Source organism: Hakea prostrata, chromosome 10 (assembly GCF_041222555.1).
Source record: "Hakea prostrata isolate BN-2017 chromosome 10, UWA_Hpros_2, whole genome shotgun sequence".
Taxonomy (NCBI): Eukaryota; Viridiplantae; Streptophyta; class Magnoliopsida; order Proteales; family Proteaceae; genus Hakea; species Hakea prostrata.
This window is the reverse complement of record NC_142609.1, coordinates 15,651,760-15,660,896: the sequence shown is the minus strand read 5'-3', so window position 1 is coordinate 15,660,896 and position 9,137 is coordinate 15,651,760. Positions and strand designations below refer to the sequence as shown.

The 9,137-nt window shown below is 38.3% G+C and overlaps 2 pseudogenes; both read left to right on the top strand.

The window, feature by feature from the left end:
- Positions 1 to 2,034, top strand: LOC149002156 (vacuolar iron transporter homolog 4 pseudogene; annotated as a pseudogene).
- Positions 2,035 to 7,862: 5,828 nt separating this feature from the next.
- On the top strand, positions 7,863 to 8,569 carry LOC149002155 (vacuolar iron transporter homolog 2 pseudogene; annotated as a pseudogene).
- Positions 8,570 to 9,137: the final 568 nt, after the last annotated feature.

Below are 9,137 nucleotides of genomic sequence, written 5' to 3'. Positions count from 1 at the left end.
ATGACAAACCTAGAAGCTGACATCCCTCAACCCTTTGAGGCTCTTGAGATTGAGATTCCTGACAGCGGTATCAATTATGCCCAAAGAGCACAATGGCTTCAAGCTGCAGTTCTTAGAGCCAATGATGGGTTGGTATCAGTCTCATCGTTGATGTTGGGAGTTAGAGCAGTTAAACAGGTGGTGAAATCCATGATCCTCACTGGTTTTGTAGGGATGGTTGCAGGTGCATGTAGCATGGCATTAGTGTTAGGTTTTAGAAAACAGCATAGCTTTATTTATTAGATCTGTACCAGTATAAGGTTCACTAACAGCAAGATTAGTTAGATCTGCAGTCAAATGACTATTAGAACCCGAATCTAAAACCCATAATGAAGAGTCATATGGTTCTTGAGAAGCATGAAGAGCAGTAGAACAGAACAACCTACCAACATAAGCGTGATTAAAACGTTGCGGACAAGTCATACACTGATGACCAGCACCACGACACAGTTGACACACAATTCGAGCTTCATCAAGAAAAGAAGAAGAAGTTGATTCAGAGTTTCTTGAAGCTGAAAGTCTCGAAGGAAAACCTCTTGATCCATCAAAATGTGTATTATCAATATGATCCCGACCAGAAACAGGGGCGTCTATTAGAGAATCGGCCATTATACCGACCATAAGAATGACCTCCAGATCTATGCCAGGGACGCCTATAATTCATACCTGGTCGCTGAGTATTAACACCTGAAGCAGAATTAGAATCCTGAAAATTATGAGATGAATTCGAACCAATTCTGTTATAACGAACAAGTTGACTCTCTGGAGGCTAGATTTGCAGAGAGCACATTTTGAACAGAGACCGAAGCAGATGCCCTAATATGAAGTTCTTGAGTCAAAAGGAGACCAGATAAATCATCAAAACAAATCGGAGTACCACGAACTCGAATTGATGTCGAGAAATCTTGATACTCTGCCCCTAACCCTCGCAAAGTAGTAAGAACAAGATCAGTATCATCTACAGAGGAGTTAACGGCACGCAACGAGTCCACAAGAGTCCGAATCTCAAGAAGATAATCGGCAATAGTATTCGAACCACGCTGAACATGAAAGAGACGATCCCTAAGATCAAGGATTCGTGCCTTTGAAGACGGAGCAAAAACACGAGCCAACGTCTCCCAAGCTTGACGCGAGGTTTCTGCAAAAGTAACATGAGGAAGAATCGCTTCAGCCATGGAAGCAAGCAACCATCCAAGAAGCAACTGATCTTGCTGATCCCAAATCGCAGCAGTCGGAGCTTCAGATCCATCCAGGCCGGAGCTGGTCGAGAGAACGAACCATCCAAGAAACCAAAAAGGTCATAGCCTCTGAGAAAAGGCACAAACTGAGATCGCCAGATCTGAAAATTAGTTGCAGTAAGCTTAATAGGTAAGCCATGACCAAGGTTCATGGAAAATAAAGAGGAAGAAACATAGGATGACGAAGCGGAAGAAGAAGAAACAGAAGCCATTGCTAACCCAGATCGAGGGCGCAAGCCCAAGAAGCTATCTTGATACCATGTTAGGTTTTAGAAAACAGCATAGCTTTATTTATTAGATCTGAGACATGTTTTATACACATAAAGGTCAAGAGGTCAACAACTAATCCTAGCTGGCAGCTTAGCTGGCAACTCTATAACAATTAGGAGCGTTCGTATCAGTTTATTCACAGTTAGATATCAAAGTATCTGAGTTGAAAAGACAAAATGTTAGAGAGAATGGAAAATAAAGTGGAGAAGAAAGTTAAAATTCGCCAAAGCCATTCATGGGGGATACAGCATCTGCTCTTTTGTTCGTAGTTGGAGCTGTGGTCCCACTAATATCAACATCATTTATACAATCATATAGGGTGAGGTTGGGGGTGGTGATTGCAGTGGCAAAGTTGGTTTTGGTAATCTGTGGAGGGTTTGCTGCAGACCTGGGAAAAACAACCGAAAAGATCTTGTATGAGGATTTTAATTGGGGGTTGGCGGCCATGGCCATGACCTTTGGATTGACCAAAGATGGGACTTTCTAGATCCTAATGGCCTACTTATTGGAGACTCTGGCAAATGCTCATTTAGGGAAAAGAAATTGTTGGCGAGTGTGGCCTAGGCTAAAGCTCCAATGAGCGAGCAAGGTTTAAAGTATCGGTATCGAGTATCGGTATCGAGTATCATATCGGTTAGGTGATTTTAAGAGACGTATTGTCTTGTATCGAGTATTGTATCGCTTTGGCTAATGTATTTTAGTGTAATTCAATGGAGAGACGTATCGAGATGTATCGTATTGATTTGGTCAAATATGAATACGTATAGGCTAGTATCGTATGGTATCGTGGGATACTTTAAACCTTACCAATGAGTCATATCCCTCTCCTCGCCATATCAAAAGGGATCACTGCTCCTTGTTTGGAGGAGGACCAATAGAAATTACATCGGAGCGCTAGTGTAGGCCACACCCCTTGAGATAATACATGGTTTTATTTCCCACAATATATGTACTTTGGGACATGTGATTATTATTATTATTTTATTTATTTTGATATTTGAAAGGATTTTAATAAAATTCTAGTTTCTACATTGTCTCTGTTGAAGTATTTGAATTATACCCAACTTGTGTTCTAATATAGACCAACAGAATAGTTACAATTCAATGATATAATGGGCTTAGGGAGAGTTCAATTAATCGTAGAGCCTAGTGTTATCTATGAATAATAGCTGGAAGCAACAGTTGAGGTGTTTCAAACTAGATATTTAGGGTGCAATGTTTTAAGCAATCTTGTGCTTAAAGCCTAACCCCTAACACTCTCTTCCATAAAATAATATCCTAAAAAATAGATGGGTCAATTTAGTCCCAAATATTAAAAGGGATTAAAATAAAAATCTGCCTCAGAGTTTTTAATTTTCTTTACCATCTTGAAGACTAACTCCGTGGCTTATATATATATGTTTCATTGGTCATATATTGGAAAGTACTAAAAGACAAAAGTCCTACGCCCTTTTTAACACGCAAGATAAAACAAGATTAGCCATTCTCCATCAAATGATCATATATGGGTTTAGTGGTGTTCTTCAAGCTATTAGACCATTCAAGCAAGAAAAATGATAGACCCATTTTGCCATAAGGATTGAGAACTTCAACTGAAATTGAAGTTCTCCTTCCAAAGACCCAAATAAGTTGGGGTTTGAAAACAAGGTGAAAAGCAACATTTTTTTCATTCAAAATAGATGTCAAAACCTTTGCTTCATTAAGCTAAGTAAATATCTTGGTTTGCACCATTGATGATGAGACTATTTATAAATTTTGATGGCAACCCATTCCATGCATAGCTGGTTGGGAGTAAGATATAGGAATATCTACTGCAAAAATTTGGGATTTATCTTGGTTTATAAAAGTCTTTTTCTTCTTCTTTTACAGCCCATTCAATCTCCTTGACAAGAGTGTCATAAGGAGAATTTACAACACTTGCACCTCGTTAAGGCACCAAGATTCTAAGATCTCATTCCAGATTGAAACCCTCACAAAAACTCTTTTTTTCTTTGGTATTCCATAATGCTGTCCTTTATTGGAAAGCCTCTTATGGCCATTATTTTGTTAGCTATTTTTTACATTTTCAACCTGGCTGAATTTCCTGATCATTTTCAGTCTAACAACCCTTTTTTTTTGGAAGGGCTTTCTCTAGAACACCTCTTGGTCTTCGCAATGACATCTTAGAATAACACTCAATGCTTGTCTCTACAGCCTTTCCATTTGCCCCTAGTTCAGGACTGATCAATCAACATTTTGGCCTACTTTTTGCTGCTGATGTTGACTGTTACAAATTGATTTTGTGACATTTTTGGCCTTTTCCTAGGTCACAGAAAATCTTGGGTGCCATGGTTCACCAAGTGCTCCTAATTAACTCTCAAGTAGATGGTTCTCTTGCAATAGAGACCTTGTAGGCTGTCTGTTGTTGGAGACTAATCAAAATGGCATCCATGCCCTTTCCTCCTTGAACATCATACTCATAAGTCGCGGAGGCATTGAAACACATACTTAAACCATTTTACCATAGTAGTTGTGAATAGCTTCCATGCCCCATCCTCCTTGAGCAAAATATTCATTTATGGATTGGGGTCCCATTGGGCAATGGCAAAAATAGTTTCCCATTATAACATGAGTCCATTTTTTCCACTGATGTGAATTGAAGTGCACAAGGTTGTCAGAGTCCCAAGAACTCGAAGGAAACACAACATGTGCATCTGACTTCTAGGTGAATGTTGGATTCACCCCATGCCCCAATGCCAGGACTGAAAAAACAACTAAAACCTCACGGAGTCCTTTGAGGGTGAACTTGAACCCATTCTAAACTAAAATAATTATTGTTTTTTGGGAGAAGACAACAGAAACTCATGGAGTCTTTTAAGGGGGTACTTAAACCCATCTAAACTAGTTTATTTACCATTCATGTGAGGCCTCTGCTGACAGAATTTGCATGTCAAGTTGATTGAATCTGTTACAGCCTTTATGGTTGTGACCATCATGAACTGCTGGACTTGCAACTTGATTGTGATGGTGGCTATCTTCTGGAGCATAGGTCAAAAAACAGCATAGATGTTCCTTGAAACATGGGCAAAGACACATCACAACTACAAGTCTCCATCATCCAAAGGAAAGGGAAAAACATAGTTTCGAAATTTCGAACCGTGTCGCTCCTTGGCGACACGCTCCTTGCGACACGGCGACACGGCGACACGGCCGAAATTTCGCCAAAAGTCGGGCGACCATAGAGTGATGAGTTCTGATTTGATTGACGTCCCTTCCATCTTACATGCTTCTCCATAGATAGGCACAAAGGTAGTTAATTGCGACCATATCTACCTTATAACTTGAATTTTGAAAAAAAAGAAAACGCCATAATTAATAACTTATATTAACTTCTACAACTCCTATAACTACTACAACTTCCATAACCACTCTGTCATATTTAGTCGAAATTAGCTTTGAGAAAATCTCCCAAAAGCTTGGGGGAATAGAAATTCAAATTCAAATAAGCAATTGCTAATAACTGTTGCAACTCTTTCGTTCTACCTAGATGAAAACTTGTTTCATCCTAGGTCAGCATTATTGTAATCCTGATTTATTCAAACTTATCTTCTCAACCTCATCCAAATATGTTGAACTAGGTTCATCTTTGGCCCAACCAATATTGGTAATTTTCTGAGAACAAACTCATATGTATTGATTCTCATTCACTTTAATGCACGAAAAGCCTCGCTGACGATGTAAAGGCCCAAGGATCCTTTCACAGAGGGAATAAGAGAGGGAGAGAGGCACAAAAGTTGGTCACTAAGAGAGGTCCGGCCATGAATAAGCGTAACCTTTGGCATGAGATTTCTCAACTAAGGCTGGCTATTTGCACCCCTTCACTTAAGGTGGCATTAAGCTCACCCACTCCATTGTCTTTCGATGAATATTATGGATTCAGCTCTAGATTGGAAATGGACCTACTCACATTATTAAAGGGATTTTTTTTTTGTCTTTTCTGAAAAATCATATGTCCATGGGGCCTAATGTTTTGATTTCTTTTTGGGTGGCATTAATTGTAAGAGGTAATTCAAGGTTGGGGCTGATAATTTTAGTGTCTTATATAAATGATACCTTAGTAATTTAAAAAAGTTGTATTTATGAAATGTATAATACTTTTTGTGTATCTATTCTTTTTAGGTTGAAATGTAATAATAAAATTCCAACAACCCCTAAAAAAAAAGAAAAAAAAAAAGAAGAAGAAATGCATGCCTAAACCTTTTTTCTTCCACAGAGGCTAACACTTGTTATGTGACGAATACTGAAGTATTCTACTTCTTTTATGGCATGAGAAGGCATTATATTTTACTCGGCATAGTAGCTGAGAAGAAAATCCAATAGGTTAAGAGAAGCATTAATCATTCTTCAAAATAATATACTTAAACCATGCCATTGGTTTTGTTTGTAGCAGTGGAAATTGAAAAGGATTAAAAAATAAGTCGACAAAAAAGAGGTCTAATTGACCCAAATCTGGAAGTTTAAGTTCAAGCTTCATGAATATCTAGAAGTCTGTCTCCTTCCATGGATAACCACTACCAACACATAATTTAATCGCAACAATTTTTATTGAGTCTCGGCTAATGTCTTTGATAACAGAATATCAGGACCAACAAGGGGAGAAATAAGAATGCAAGTTTTGTCATTTCTACAGAGTGAACAATCTAGTTTTGGAATTTTATTCTGTTATTTGTTTAATACTATGTAAATTTTACCTTGACCAAACAGGAGGTTTATACGAATACATAAAGAAGCCTTAGAAAGGCCAACAAAAGGCAAATTTCACAATTAGAGCAAAGCTCCAAATTCAGAAGTGTCAAAACAAGGAGAAACAAAACAAGAAAGCAACAAAGAGTGTGAAGATGAGTACTCGTTAAATATTTTTAATCTTTTTCTTTCTTTCTTTTCCTTTTTTTTTTTTTTTTAATTTTTTTATTAATACATCTGTTCTTATCCTTTAACCACAAAAAGATATCATAATCAATGTGGTTATACATACATTTCTAGATCATTTGTAAACCATTTTTTTAAGGTAGTTATTGGAGTCAATGGCATTCTAAGTTGGATTTCATTTATCTTGCTGGAAGTAACATTATAAATAAGAAACAAGAAATATAGAAAATTGACTTTGAAGTACATCATAATATTAGGACAGTCTAACTTTGCCAATATAATAATAAAGCAAGAAAAATGTTGAAAAAAATATGGAAAATATTTTTAAGATTATTATGATACATCAAATATACAAGGGAAATAAGAAAGTAGCGTTGCAAAAGGGTCAGGTTGGGCAGGCTCTAAAAACCCATCATTGACATTGGATACCCTATCTTGTCCCTGACCTTGACCTTGAACCCTTATGGGCTAAGCATGGCCATTTCTGGCCCTCCTTGGCCTGATTGTGCCGAACTGAGTAGGCCTCAGCCTTGACTACAAAACAATAAACATTCTATAGGGCTTAAAGTTGAATTTAGGGTTAACATTCAGGTCGAAGTCGAGGTCAGGTAGTGGTAAATAGGGTCAAACACTCATCTTTACCTTAATTGGCCAAGCCTACCCCTTACTAGCCCTCATTGGTCTTGATTGAGCTGGATCAAACCAAGCTAGCTAGATAGCCCCAATCAGTCCTATTCGTGACCACATAATAATAGATATTCCATAACTAGGGTTCTGATAAAGGTTAAATTCATGGTCAATATTAGGGTCAGATCATGAAAGGGTAGGGCCAAGCTCCACGGATGGGGTCTAACACTCAACATTGACTCCTATGGCTGGAATTTTCCTGCCCTGTCCTGCTTCTGAAGGTCAAATTTTTGACATCCAAACCCTAGTCGGGTTTGGACAGGCCAAAGTCGCCTTAGGCTGTTAGAGCCAAACCTGCACACCTAGGTGCAACTTGATAATGAGATCATACAACTTAAGAAAATGAATGTTAACAAAGTGTGATACGAATTCATATTAGGCCAAGGAGGTCCTGAGCAAATGTTTTATGTTTCATATTCAATTATATAGTGATCGTCTGTTTCATTTTAACTTTAGTTTGAGAGTGAATCGACCAGCTGAGCAACTCAACGTCTGGTAAAATAAAAACTAATGTTTTCTTCCAATTATTTTCCAAATAGAGGACAGAAGATTATATCATATTTGATGTCACATTAAGTCGGTGTGCTGCATGCATGCTCTAGCAGAATTTGAACTTGTAATATTGGTGTTTCCCTATAAATACTGTTGATCATAAAATGTGGTTTCCATAGCCATCATCAACCTCCTGATTCCATCCTATCTTTGCATAATCAAAAAATTGTTCTTTTCTCTCTTATCAAGTTCAATGGCAAACCTAGAAGCTGGCATCCCACAACCCATTGAGGCTCTTGAGATTGAGATTCCTGACAGCGATATCAATTATGCCCAGAGAGCACAATGGCTTCGAGCTGCAGTTCTTGGAGCCAATGATGGATTGATATCAGTCTCTTCCCTGATGTTGGGAGTTGGAGCAGTTAAACAGGATGTGAAATCCATGATCCTCACTGGTTTTGCAGGGATGGTTTCCGGTGCGTGTAGCATGGCAATAGGAGAGTTTGTTTCAGTTTATTCGCAGTTAGATATAGAAGTATCTGAATTAAAGAGACAAAATGTAAGAGAGAATGGAAAACAAAGTGGGGATGAGGGAGATAGTGAAGATTTGCCAAACCCATTCAAGGCAACTGCAGCATCTGCTCTTTCTTTTGTAGTTGGAGCTGTGTTGCCACTAATATCAGCATCATTTATACAATCATATAAGGTGAGGTTGGGTGCGGTGATTGTAGTGGCAAGCTTCGCTTTGGTAATATTTGGAGGGTTTGCTGCATACCTGGGAAAAGCACCTGTAAAGAGATCTTGTTTGAGGATGTTGATCGGGGGTTTGCTGGCCATGGCCATAACCTTTGGATTGACCAAATTGATCGGACTTACTGGTGCCTAATGGTGCATACTCATTTAGGGAAGATAAGTTGTTAGGGAGTATGGCCTAGGCCAAAGCTCCGATGAGTAATATCCCTCTCCTCCCCTTATCAAAAGAAGTCAATGCCTCCTTGTTTGGGTGAGGACAAATAGAAACACTGGAGCGCTATTGTAAGCTTAAATCCTCAATGTAACACACATGGTTTTATTTGAACTTTGGATGTGGTTGTGAGTCATTTTTCCCTAGTTTATTTTAATATTTGAATGATGAATTTGAATAAATTTCTAGTTTTTACGTTCTCTCTTCAATTATTCTAGTTCAACCTTCACGAACCAGTGCCTCTATTTTTCGGTTTGAGCCAATTGTATATATATGTTTGGTTTGCGTTTGGGCCATTTCTTTGGTGATTTTGATAATTTGAAATAAAGACAAAGTGGAGACCTAAGAGGGTTTTGAGGAGCTTGGAGAGGATTATTCTCCTAGTATTACTATTCCTAGCTCCAGTGTGCTGTGGGAAAATGTGAGAACCCTAGGTATTTTGACTTTAGAGCTCCAATGGGGTACTCAATGGTAGATATAGAAACTTTTGATGGGACTCGTAACTTCACAGTTTGGAAGAGAAAAGCAAGAGCCCTAAT